Source organism: Rhodnius prolixus, unplaced genomic scaffold, assembly GCF_049639745.1.
Source record: "Rhodnius prolixus isolate KJV_2025 unplaced genomic scaffold, Rpr scaffold_9, whole genome shotgun sequence".
Lineage (NCBI taxonomy): Eukaryota > Metazoa > Arthropoda > Insecta > Hemiptera > Reduviidae > Rhodnius > Rhodnius prolixus.
In genome coordinates, this window is record NW_027411604.1 from 599,316 (window position 1) to 613,816 (window position 14,501).

The window sequence follows — 14,501 nt, forward strand, 5'->3', positions numbered from 1 at the left end:
GGTTGGTGAACCTAGCAATACATCCTTGTATTGCTGCCCTGGTCTATTGTAGCGCCTAGTTAAACAAAGTCTAAAATTCTTTATTTTTTAGAAAAATACAAATATTTTGACCCGATTTAATCTAAAGAAAAAAAACCTTGAAATTTTAAATGGGAGGGGGCCAAAAAAAAGAGATTTAAAGTGTGTATTATCGATTACCGGCACAAGGGTGTGTAAAATTAGTCAAATCATTGACCATAACCGCTGGTGAATGGCGATAACCGATTATGTTCACAAAAGTGATTCGTGTATTACGCGTGAAGTAATTCGAATGGTTATGGGGGCGTTAAATGCGAACAATCAACATTCTGCTGCAGCTTGCGATCATGGTGATAGAGGAAGGGAATGGTGAGAGAATCGCCATTTGGAAGAAGACCTGAGTAAGACTCAAGAGACTCTGAAACATATAATTATCAACAAAAAGAGAAAGTAAAAACAGTGACGTGTCACACTCGCATGACTTTCTCTTACCCCCTTGACGTAATGATATTTTCTCGTAAGTTAAAATTGTTACAGAAAAACAAAATCGATAAAAACAAAATTGGCACTTCCGTTTTTTCAAATTTGGAATATTTTGTTTTATATTTAATTTATTTTAAGGTAGTGAGGCTTCATAATAATAATATAGTAATATAAATGAATAAAAATAGGCGCCACGTTAGCCGAGCGGTTAGATGCTAGACCCGCAAAGCTAAGATGTATTGCGGTACTAGGCTATATTCCCCCGGTCTGCACCTTTAATGGTTAATACGAGAAATTTACAGTAAAGTATGTTTGCTAGTCGCCATGGTAGCCGAGCGGTTAGAGGCTAGACCCGCAAAGCTAAGATGTATTGCGGTACTAGGCTACATTCCCTGGTCTGTACCTTTAATGGTTAATATGAGAAATTGGCAGTAAAGTATGTTTGCTAGTCGCCACGATAGCCGAGCGGTTAGATGCTAGACCCGCAAAGCTAAGATGTATTGCGGTACTAGGCTATATTCCCCCGGTCTGCACCTTTAATGGTTAATACGAGAAATTTACAGTAAAGTATGTTTGCTAGTCGCCTCCGTTCACGATACCTAATTGGTAGTTGGACGTTTAGACTCGCCTGAAAAAATAGGCGATTACTTTACTTTTACTTTACTTTTTAAATGAATAAAAAATTATGTTGAGAACGAATTAAGATGGCCGAAAAATCAAAGTTAGCGTGTACATTGAGTTTGCAACAATGGCCCAATAAACGGCAGCATTCTTTTGAAAGCCTAAAATCTTGAGCGGTTTTTGTTTTTTGTTTTATTCATTTTCTTTCAGTAATTCCCCGAGTGGAGCAGCACTGTCGATCGGGGCCCCTCTTCACCCCTCCAAACTTTGCCATGCCTTCTAAATATAATAATACTATTTCGCTACATAATAAAGTCGTTATTTATACTTAATTATTGGCCGAACACTCACACTATCCCCGCTGCTAATGTATTTATTATACTCTTTGGGGGGGGGGGAGGTCTCTCTCTATACACCGCGCTAACTTGCAAAGCCATGCTCACTGTGGAGTGCTCTCCGCTACGCCAATTGCGTTTTTTCTTTTTCTTTTTTTCTTTTTGAGCGGTAACTTTTTTCGCACTCTTTGATCTGTTGATATTTGGTTGGCATTGAGAAAGAGCAAAAAAAATTACGCCTTCTTCCTGTTCTACTTTATTTAGTCTCCAGTGTAGCATACACAAACTCTTTAGAAACTTTTTAAGCACCTTATTACTTACAGCTTCCCTTTCTTTTCTTTTACTATTTATAAAGTTATTACTTTACTCCGAAGTTGGTTCGCCCAAAGTATTTAAGCCTCCGAAGGGGTAAGTTTCTCCAAAGTTCTACAAGGCTGTTTATTGCTCACGTAATTATTTTTTAACTTTCTTTCTTTAATCTCCTTTTTTGTAGAAATGTAATTTGCAGATTTCCAAATTTTGAATTTTGAATCGGATATCCCTTCCCCCCACACACTAGACTTGATAGAACTGAACTAAACTGACGCTAACGACTACTTAAAAGACTTTTAGACGAAATATCAAAACTCTTTCTAGACAACAAAAGAGTGATTTATACTTCTACTATTTTGAAACACATCTGGGCGTACGGAATAGAGCTCCAATCTCCAAAGGATTCAATCTCTTCAATTTAAAATACACCGAACTATAAGTAAACGCTCCATTTTTATGTCTCCAACCTGGACTATACACACTGGCACCTTAACCATTCCTTTTGTCTTCACAAGTCGCTGAAAACAAGATACAGAAAACTCCATTTCAACCTGCAATCTCATATAAATCCTCTAGCTCAAAATCTTTCTTCAAGAACTCTTCCTGATAACCTGGACAAAGACGCCTTAAGAGATAGTGGTTTCGTGATATCTCTCGTATATCTTTTTTTAAAAAATTTAAAGGTCCCCACACTAGACTTAAAAGAACTGAACTAAACAGACGCTATCGATCACTTAAAAGACTCTTAAACGATAGATCAAAACTCTCTCTGGAATACAGAAGACTGATTTATACTTCTACTATTTTGAAACACATCTGGGCGTATGGAATAGAGCTGTGGGGTTCAACCAAACGCTCCAATCTCGCCAAAGGATTCAGCCCCTTCAATCAAAAATACACCGAACTATAAGTAAACGCTCCATTTTATGTCTCCCAACCTGGACTATACACACTGGCACCTTAACCATTCCTTTTGTCTTCACAAGTCGCTGAAAACAAGTTACAGAAAACTCCATTTCAACCTACAATCTCATATAAATCCTCTAGCTCAGTGATGGCGAACCTACGACACGCGTGTCAAAGGTGACAAACTTTATAAATAGCGAACTGATTTTGTGTGACACGCATTGACAGGGACAAAATATTATTTTATAATTTTAAATAATTTAGCGAGTACTTTGAAGAAATTACGGTAATAATTGAGAATAAGTATCTTGTAAACTTTCCTCAGATCAATTACCATAAAGTGGGTCATTTAATAAATCTTATCTTTTTTTTCTAATATGAATGCAACTTTCAAAAAATGATGAATATTTCTATATTGACTCGGCACCCAGAGGTTAGATAGGGTTTTCCAAAATTTTGACACGCTGAGCTTAAAAGGTTCGCCATCACTGCTCTAGCTCAAAATCTTTCTTCTAGAACCCTTCCTGACAACCCGACAAGAGGCCTTAAAAGACAGTGGCCTCGTGATCTCCTCTCCAGTGAAGAGAGTGACTAACCATCTAATATTTGGGAATGTTACCACTGTGGTAACTACTCCACTCGTTATCTTATCATTTATTACTCTGTTATCACGGTTACTTATAGCGCCAACGCGCTGATTGTAGCACAAATAAAACGCAAAAAAACTCTGACATATCAAAGCGCAGTGTTCAAATTGGAAATTTCTTCCGCTGTTCAAAATTTCAGTGTTCAAATCCGTCGTTTCTTCGGAAAATTCAGTGAATTGATTACCATAACTCTGGCTAATTTTAAGGAAATGCTTCTTTAAAAAAACTTCCTTCTTGCATTTGAATTTTTAACAGGACTTCCTTTTTGTTCAAAATTCCTGCGTATACTGCAAAACTCGTTATAACTTTGTACTTAATTCCCTAATCTTAGTTCTAGTTCGATTTAATTAATTATATAACATTTAAAGGACTACGTTGAACGTGAGGTATCCCATCTTGGATTTACTCAGGATGACGCTGCAACATTCCTCATCAGGACTTCGTACCCGTGACGTGAAAAAGGACACCACGTTACCAAAACCAGTAAATTATTTAACCGCAAAAAGAATACCACATTTTTGGGTCCATTTCTATCAATTCCTCTAAACGCTATTCACCTTCTAATAAACATAAAATCCCATTTCCGGCAATTAATGTCTAAACATCTGTAATATTGGGGTGTGTTATTCCATCGTTACTTTATTCCACCTTTTGTTGAAATGGCGCTTCCGGTTTTAACAGGGCTGCCAACTGGCTGGCACGCTACCATTTTTAGGTTACTTCAACCATTCTAAGTAGTTAAAAATACGCATTGAATATGTTTCAAATTGATATTGAATTTTAACGATGGGTCAAATGTAAAATTTACTTTCAAAAAGGAAGTGGAAGATTTAAAAAAAAATTCTACTTTGAAGTTTCTCTTACTGCCATTGTTATGTTTGCTAGTCGCCACGATAGCCGAGCAGTTAGAGGCTAGACCCGCAAAGCTAAGATGTATTGCGGTACTAGCCTATATTCCCCTGTCCATACCTTTAATGGTTAATATGAGAAATTTGCAGTAAAGTATGTTTGCTAGTCGCCACGATAGCCGAGCGGTTAGAGGCTAGACCCGCAAAGCTAAGATGTATTGCGGTACTAGTCTATATTCCCAATGGTTAATACGAGAAATTTACAGTAAAGTATGTTTGCTAGTCGCCTCCGTCCACGACACCTAATTCGGTAGTTGGATGGTAAAGCCAGTCTGAAAAAATAGGCAGAAAAAAATTACTACTAAATGATTACATTAATTTAGAATAACTGATGAAAATTTAGGCGGAAATATGATTCTCCAAAAAGGAAGTACATTTTTAATGTAGCGATTTTTTAAATTTTCGAAAACAACTCAAAACTACTTTCCACTTTAACGGTGGCTTAACCAAATTGGGATATAGTGTGACCATCATTTTGCTACAGCTAAAAACGAGTCGTTATTGTTTAAGAGGGGATTGGTGGGGGGTAAGGTCACCAGTAGACAGGTGTAAGGTGTAGCTTCAGTTTTCCTTTTAATTTCTTGAGGAAAATCTTATATTTTATGAGGATTTCCACATAAAACAAGGCAAAGAACAAAGAAAGCAAAAAATAACCCAAAGTTGATTATCCTTTAGTATCGTAATTTGATCATGAAGGATGGAGGATTATTGAAGATAAGGGGTGATAATTTATAAGAATTTGGATGCAGAAGAAGCCTCATTTTATTATTATTTTATTTTTTTAAGATGTTTTAAACTCGCGCTCTGTTTTGTATGTGCGTAATAAGTGGCTAAGCCACCTCAATAGGTAGCCTACAAGGGATTTTAAACAAAGATATGTTTCATGGAAATTAAGTTTAAGATTAAAAGTCAGCCGAACATAGACGAACTTACGCGATCACGTACGAACTTAATAGCACTCAGCTGGATATTTCCCCTCCCTCCCACCACGTTTGTCTTTATATTAATACACACACACACAAAGAACATGATGCAAACAGGAATAAACAAGTAAACAGTTGAGGTAAACAAAAAATCGTTAACTAAAAATGGAAGCAACCTCAAAGAAGTTGGTAGTTATTCTCTCTTTCCCTCACCCCCTCTCTCTCACACACACCCTCTCTCTCTTTCTCTCACTCATCCTCTCACACTCTCTCTCTCACACACACACACACACACAACTTCTTTCTCATTTTATCTTTCACGTTCTTTCCCCCCCCCCCCATCAGCCACAAGGGCTACCAACTTAATTCCATAAATTCAAATAAACTGTCTGTTCTCACATACTTTTCTTCTTCTATCCGTTCTACACACACACCCCTCCACTTCGTCAATTTTTATCTTTTATTCTCTAAATTTATTTATATTATTCACATAAAAATGTCTTTAAGTTACACACGCGCGCGTTAAGATTCTAGTATGTCCTATGCTTTCTTCTTGTTCATCTATCTATCCTCTTCTTCCGTTTGTCTCTGCTGTTCTTCTTTCTTTTTTTTTTTTTTCGCTGTTCACCAACAAGAAGGTCTTTAAAAAAATAAAATAAAATAAAACGATTAAAATATAACCACCATTCCATTCCAACAGTGACCAGTTGCACCAACCTACACTTGTAAAAACAAAAAATAAAAATAAAAATGTATATACTTAAACATAAAATGGTATGAGAGATATAAGTTACATTTCAGCACTTCTACCAACTTAACTTTCTTAATGGCTATAAATTATATGCATCGTTCATTATTATTGTCATCGTTCGTATTCTTGCAGAAGTGGTTTTGTTGGGGGACATTTGGACATTTGATGGGGCTACATTTTGGGCAACGTAGAACCAAAGAGACTTTGGGCTTGGGCAGGAATCAGATCACTCTGATTAGGGGCCTATTCACAAGGAACGGTAGGTTCAGAAAGCACCTGCACAAATTAGGGCTTATTAGCTCGTAACCGTTGTACAGACTGTGCCAGGAAGAGGAGGAAACGGCCTCTCACCTGTTATTCGATTGCGTTGCAATCGAGAGACTGCGCTACGACATCTTTGGGACTTTAAGACCAAAGGAGATTATAGCGCAGAAGGAACTGGTAGGGAAAGCCCTCTACCTTCTTAGAAGGAGGAGGTTTCACCTACTAGATTTAGAGGGAAGGCACAATAGGCCTCTTGGTGGCTGCGGTGCCGTGGGGCATGGGTCCCGTCCCGCCCGTCTAAATCTAATCATCTTGGGCAACGTACTGCACATAACTTCTTACATACCATAAGTGGCTACGCCACCTCAATAGGTAGCCTGGATGGGACTTAAACAAAGACATGTTTCATGGAAATTAAGTGTAAGATTAAAAGTCAGCCGAACAGAGACGAACTTACGCGATCGCGTACAAACTTAATGTCCTCAGCAGGATATTTCCCCTTGCTAGTAAATTTTGTCGCCCTACGCTTTGCCATGAAGTACCGATTTCTAGGTCTCTCTTATAGTACATATATCAAATCTTAACGTTCAGCTTCTTCTGCACCCTTCCATTATTTCATTCCACTGACCGTCCATCACGACTGAAACGAACACAAAGTTGCACTAACCTTAACCATCTTCTTCAGTTCAAAAACAGTTTCCAATGATGGTTTTCTAATCATTCCTTCCTCCTCAACTTTGGCATACGAGGTGTGGCTATTAAATAACGAGACTGTTGCTGCTGCTGCTACAGAAGAACTATGCATGCGCCAAATCCTAACGAGCGACAGCGTAATGCCTTCTCTTTCGATTGTGCAGCGTCTCACGTGTTTGTAGAGAAATCTGTCTAATCGGAACCGTCCGTCGTTTGTGTAAGAGGTGTTGGTTTCGTTTTGCCGCAAAACACCGATACTACACATGTAGTAGAGCAACGAATTGTCGGTGAAATTTCACATCAAAACTTGGTAAAATCGCTACTGAAACTTATCTTTTGATTAAAAGAAGTTTATGGCGATGAATGTTGTATCACGAGCGCAAGTTTTTTGAGTGGTTCAAGTGTTTCCAAGACGGCCGAGAAGACGTCGGAGATGTTGACCGCCCGGGTCACCCTTCCACGTCCAAAACGGACGTGAAAATATCGATTATAATTAATCAACATTACTACCGGTGAGGTGCTTGCTCAACTCCGTGAAAGAGTAAGGGAAAAAACGACCCGATTTTTTGGAAGAACAAGTCACGGGGTTCTCCATCAAGATAACCGGCGCCGGCTCACACTGCATTGACGTTTCTAGCCAAGTCCAACATCCCAGTTTTAGGCCATCCGCCTTATTCGCCCTGAGCTGGCCCCATGCGACTTTAGATCTGTTCCCAAAAGTCAAATCTGCATTAAAAGGAACACGATTTCAGTCCGTTGAAGCTGTGTGAAAGAAAAAGCGGCTCGCGTCATGCAGGAGCTCCTACAGAAAAAGACTTCCAGCACTGTTTCGGAACAATGGTAAATTCGCATGGAGCGTTGTAGGGATAGGGGAGGGGTGTATATTGAATGTGATAATAACCTAAATGTGTATAAGTTTAAAATAAAATGTTTTACAGCAGCAGTCTCGTTATTTAATAGCCACACCTCGTATTTCCATCATAGAAGGGCTGCGATACATCCCAAGTTTTTGGACAGTCTTACTTTCCAAGTCTTATATTAGAATATTAAATTTGTTATCCGGGAATTGCCTTGTCAGTATTCATCTGATAAGATCCCCGGTCTTACCAAAGAAATGATACACTCTCTCTCCCAAACTTCTTTCCCAAATCTTCTCGGGCGACTTCCTGTGCCAACGTAGAGCTAAGAAGAAAAAAAGAAAGATAGTTTTGAACCTTTTTTGGCACGTTCATGGAACAACCTTCAAGTTTTCCCTTAATAGATCTTCAAGAAGTTAGTCCAGCAAGCCGCTTTTGCTGGCACTGTCTGGAAAACGAGCGCGATCCTTGTTCAAATCTATTTTGTTCTTTATTCATGATGATACAACTAATAAATTACAAAAAAAAGAAAAAAAAATCTCGTGCCTAGCAGTATCGAACCTACAACCCACGGCTATATTGAATAAATTTTCTACATCTAAGAAGATGAAGACGTGAACGAGGTGGTTTATAATGTTGCAGGTTGGCTAGTAGAAGCGCGGTTGGTGGTGGAGAGAGGTGGAGCGGTTGCGCTGGAGGCGGGGTAATTGAAGTGTGTTGTTAATAATGTAATTACAGGTTCTGGACTGCAGAACGTCTCCGCTACAGCTTGCTGTCTATCATTATACCCGCCAGACTAGGCCCCCCACCACGTCCAAACCATTATAATCTATTCTTCATTTCAATCTTCAAACTCCAGTTCATCGTCTCTACTATCGGTTTGTAATATGTACGCTGTACTCTCAGCTTGTACGTAACTACTATCCAACACAAAGCATTAAGTTTTAGTAATAGTGCTAAGTATAGTGATTTTGAACACAACGTTGGCCATTCGGACAAAAGGGGCAGATCTTTCCCTCTCTCTCTCCCTCTGAGCAAACTTTTCCTCATGGATGTGTGCCTTCATCAGTGGCAGATACGGTACTAGTTTAACTACATAGTTTGTTCGTCTCTTTGTCCGAAATGTTAGACTCAAAGGAGTTGAACCTGTGGTGAAAGTATTGTCGACAGCTAATATTGTATTTTTCTGCACTTCATTTCTCCAGAGAGTTAGTTCATACCTGTACTTGCTCCAAAACGTCTCCAATTAAGGTAACGCAGTCTTGACGTAGTCTTAAGAGCCATGGATTCCTCTTGGTTCAAACTTCTCAAGAGAGCTCCAGCTCCAGTCAGTCCGGAACAATCAGAATAGTAGCAGACTTCAACCATTTCTTTGCTCCGGCAAGTTGCAGTTGATGCTATATTCCTTCCTTAATTTGACGGCAGGCCTAATGCGAGTCCATTTTGACTGTGTCTTAATCCTATTCTATAGATAGCAAGATCGATCTTATTTGGTAATAAAAACACTGTCTTCCTATTGGCTGGCGTTTTTTCCAAAGATCACTGATTCTCTCTTTCTACTAGTATTTCGAGATCTCTTTATCTCTGCACATTATTATTCATAAAATTCAGCCGGTTGTTATACTTAAATGTCTTCTAAGGCCGGAAGTAATGAACTAAGACTAGATATTTCCCAAAAATTAGACACTAATTCTGAGCACTATGTATTTGTGAAGACTATTTTTATGTATTGCGGAATAGATTTATATGTAATTTACGTTAATTCTGCTTATGTTCATTTTCCTGATGATAGGAATGAAAAATTAACTGCCAATGTCAGTCATATTTTTCTTTTTTCCTTAGCACTTTCCTTTTTTTGAGTGTTGGTTTCTGATTTAAGTATCTATTGTGTTTGGGAAATCGAAGGTGTGATGATTTTCTGTGATATGTATTGCTAGAAATGATAAAGTAAGTAAGTAAAGTAATTGCCTATTTTTTGGAGGCGACTTTACGTCCAACTACCAATTAGGTGCCGTGGACGGGAGCGACTTGCGAATATACTTTACTGTAAATTCCTCATATTAACCAATAAAGGTATAGACTGGGAATATAGCCTAGTACCGCAATACATCTTAGCTTTGCGGGTCTAGCATCTAACCTCTCGGCTATCGTGGCGACTAGCAAACATACTTTACTGCAAATTTCTCATATTAACCATTAAAGGTATAGACCGGGGAATATAGCCTAGTACCGCAATACATCTTAGCTTTGCGGGTCTAGCATCTAACCGCTCGGCTATCGTGGCGACTAGCAAACATACTTTACTGCAAATTTCTCATATTAACCATTAAAGGTATAGACCGGGGAATATAGCCTAGTACCGCAATACATCTTAGCTTTGCGGGTCTAGCATCTAACCGCTCGGCTATCGTGGCGACTAGCAAACATACTTTACTGCAAATTTCTCGTATTAACCATTAAAGGTATAGACCGGGGAATATAGCCTAGTACCGCAATACACCTTAGCTTTGCGGGTCTAGCCTCTAACCGCTCGGCTACCGTGGCGTCTAGCAAACATACTTTACTGTAAATTTTTCATATTAACCATTAAAGGTGTAGACCAGGGGATATAGCCTAGTACCGCAATACATCTTAGCTTTGCAGGTCTAGCCTCTAACTGCTCGGCTACCGTGGCGTCTAGCAAACATACTTTACTGTAAATTTTTCATATTAACCATTAAAGGTGTAGACCAGGGGATATAGCCTAGTACCGCAATACATCTTAGCTTTGCAGGTCTAGCCTCTAACTGCTCGGCTACCGTGGCGCCCAATTACGTTACTTTATACATATTCATTTTAATATAATTATTGTTAATATACTGTATATATGTTCCACAGCCCTGAAGATGGGCCTAGTCCCTATATCGAAAGTTCGGCATAATAAAAATATATCATGACTGAAATTGGCAGTTATTTTTCATTCTATTGTAACAATGAATCAGTATCCCAAAAAAAATAATGAACAGTAATTCCCAGTTGATGATTACTCAATAGCTTTAGTTTGGCCAGTGGAAAAGATTTCAATCCTGGTACTGTAGTAGCCAAAAGTGGTACTTTCTTGGACCAAAATGGCTCTTTGCAAGCTGTAGACAACCTTGTAGATATCTAACTCTCTCTTTTTTTTTGTAGAATGATACACGTAGTTTAGATAATTGAGGCAGTATAAGAAGATCAACCGTAACTATGTATAAAAACTTAATAAGATTAATGTACATGCTTGCTTAGAAAGTATGAAGCAAAGAAAAATATCTTACCAAGCGATAGAAGTTCAAGGGAAAAAAAAACAAGATGGATTTTTAAAGAAATAAGAAGCAAAACTGTGAAGGTGGGAGACAAAACCGTGACATTAAAGTCTTCTTTTTGGTTCTGCTGAAGTAATAACATTCTTAGATGGAAACTACGGAGAAAGGAACCCTGTACTGCGCATGTGTATATCTGTCTAAGTTCTTTTCTCAGTCGGTCTGTTGTTATACAGAAAAGAAATAAGAAAGGACAGAAACAACCTGTGAGGAAAGTATAGAGCTCACAAATTACACCGTCTCTAATGTGTTTATAATGTCGAAGAAGAAGACAAGAGAGAGAGCAAGGTTGGTGTAGCTCTCGGTGATCTAGCTCGGCCAAGAAACTGGGAAAGGAAATGGTTGGTCTTTGAGAGAGAGAGAGAAGAAGGAGAAGGCTCCAGGACTCTTAGTGTGGGCATTAGGAGATGGATTCACTACTCTCTGTCTTCTGGCTTCTTTTTTGGGCAACGCACCATGTTGATGACGATGTATAAAGAAAAGAAAAGATCTTTTACACAATAAAAGAGTCTTTACTAAGAAGATCTCGCGCAGAGGAAGGGTGTACCAGGCCAGCCAACCGAACCAGTAATACCAAACCTCTCTCTTCTCTTACACACACACACACAGAGAGGTTGTAGACTGAGGGGCTAATTGCGCGGCGGGCCATGTCCCGCCATCAACACACGATTCAGTCAGCCTTGCCTTCCTTTTTTCTTTTTTTTACAGCTGCCTTCTTCCTCCTACATCCAGTTCTCCAACTCAATATCCCTTCTCCCCACACAGAATTCTCACATAGAACAGACCAACAGCCGAATTGGACACGCCATCAGCTACTCATAAAATAAGGTGTTTCTCAATACACCATATCCCCTCCACTCCAATATATGAACATGCCAGACAGACAGACGCGATCTTTGACTCTCTCAGACGCACGCAGCGTTTCTCTACAGATTACATTTTAAAGGAAGTTATATTTCCAAATCCAGTTTGATCATTAAACACTAAACACTCTTGATTTAAACAAAATTCTTTGTTCCATCCCCTCTCCCCTCATTTCGTTCCGAGTATTCCTAAGAAAAGAAACAGTAAAGAAAGAATGGCCGAACGTGGTCACACTGAAACATCACGAAAAATTTCTCATTATCTTTAGGAAGCAAAACATTCTTCATAAGATTCGGTAAATAGTATATTATATTGAATAGTTTTTGGAAAGCATGGTCGATTATCTTCGGGAAATGCGTGATATCTAGTGTATCCTGAATGGTACGTCACGAAGTACTGGAATCGCGAGAAAGATTATTGAACAGGATAGATTGGGAGGTTAAGATGGATTCACTAGAAAAAGTGAATTATTATTACTTCCAGGGACCAGAGTTCTGTTCTCCAGATTTTCAAGGACTGATTTTATGTATCCCCATGGAATATCTAGTGCAGCGTTTCCCAACCTTTATTGGCTCGCCGTACCACTTGCTAGTACATCATGCTAAATTGTACCACTTCGTAAAAATGATTGTATTTCGCCAACTTTGTTATTCCGTGGGTGTTATTCTATTATTATTATTATCTTTATTTGTATAGAGATACAATGTATCTGTAACAAAGGAGTTCACAAGTTCATGTTCACTTTATTAACTTTGTAAGATCTTAGTAAGTAAAGTGATTGCCTATTTTTTCAGGCGTATATCTTGAGACAGAACAACCTTATTACTTTGCACATATTAACAACTTTACTGTTGAAATATTATTAATTAAAATAATTTTTATGAATTATTGGAAACAACGTTTCTATGATATTTTTATGATATAATATTTTATGTCCGCCATTTATCTTTTTCTACGATTATCTTTCGCGTACCTCTAACCAGCAACTCGCTTACCACAGGTTGTGGCAAACGCTGATCCAGTGGATAAAAGCTTTGCTCTTTTAAGATCAGTGTCTTGTATTAGACCTTTTTTTTGAGACGGTGGTCTTCACTAAAGATCTTAAAACGCAACCTAGCGTTTACAACTCTGGTGAATTTGGGTGGCCAATTTCCCCTTTTACTAAGGATCAAAAAAAAAAACCTCACCCTATGAAAAGTCTACGTTTTCCAGAGAAGTACCAGGAAATAAAGGATGAGCCCCACAATCTTCCCTTGGCTCACTTCTTAACCCAATGTGAAAAGATTTTGGGAATAACTCCCAAATTCTTGGCCTGGGATAAATGCTGACACTGACTCTATTAGCTAGCTCAGTTACCGGACAATGCAGCGTTCAGAGAGTATCGCTGGACTCTTACTCACTCCAGCATGTACAGAGCTGTATATTATAGTAATTAAAAAAATAATAATTTCATTTCAAAGCATTAATTAACAAGAAGTGGTATAATTCTTTAATTAATACTTGTTCACTCTTAACGATGGGAAATCACAATTAATAGTGTTTAGTTATATGCTAATTCCTGGCTGTACAGCTGATATATTAATTTCCGCTTTGTGTAGAACAGTGACGTATGAAGGCATAAGATTGTGGCCATCCAGTCGCTACACAATGGCTGCCAATTATCTCGGACAGGTCTCTTCACTACAACTGCGGATAATGATGGTGTAAAAAAAGAAGGAGAAGAGAAGAATTGCTTGGACGGGTTTTTGTAAGAAATATTTCGCTTGCAAAACTCTGGACCAAAAGTGTGGCTAACCTTACCGAACCTTAGTAGCCTTCCTGTTCTGAGAGGTTATGCCATTTTTTTCTAGTCTTGGAAGGGACCGCGCCCTCTAGCTGTGTAGGCGAGCAGCACACTCTCATGACTTCCGTTTTAGCTGCCATTTCTTTGCTTTAGATCAACTTCAGCGTTGCAAGTAACAAACTTCCGTTACTATCTCTCGTATTACTGTTTCATTATTTAAATTTCTCCTTCCTGGACCATCATCAGAATTACTTAAATTGACAAAACATAATTATCATCGGCACTTTCCTTTTATTGGAAAATTATTAATTCGTTATACTCCTAAGAATGTCCATTCGTAGCCTTGATTTAGGTCCTTTAACTAGACACGTTTACGTAAGTTATAAGTTACGTAGCTAATTTTAAGTGACGTGTTTTGTTTTTTCACTTTATTATTATTATTTTCTTTAATTTAAGGCGCGTCAACGCCAATGCGATCACTGGTGCCTGGAGCTCTGCCCAGTGTACTACCGATCTCCTGGACTGTACACTTACATGACTGGAGAGTGAGCTGTAAGTTAGCTCGAAAGGAAGAGAAAATCTATACAGGATGAACCAGTAAGTATTGTCTATAGACCTACTGTGTGCAGTACATCTAAAGTGAAGTTCAATGATGTATTGGACAACTTCATAGCTTCCACTGTTCTTGAGTGACGTCACTTATTTATTTATTTTAAACATTACTTTTTTTTTTTGCAATAAAAATGTTATTACTCAGAAAGTTTTAGTCCGAATTCAATTCTGATGACACGGTTAGAA

The 14,501-nt window shown here is 38.4% G+C and overlaps 1 long non-coding RNA gene across 1 annotated transcript in view; it reads left to right on the forward strand.

Moving 5' to 3' along the window:
• Nucleotides 1-14,265, forward strand: part of LOC141453914 (uncharacterized) — a 212,410-nt gene extending 198,145 nt beyond the window's left edge. The window contains exon 4 of the long non-coding RNA XR_012458305.1: nucleotides 14,160-14,265. This is a non-coding gene — a long non-coding RNA (uncharacterized lncRNA). The remainder of the gene's footprint in view (nucleotides 1-14,159) is intronic.
• Nucleotides 14,266-14,501: the final 236 nt, after the last annotated feature.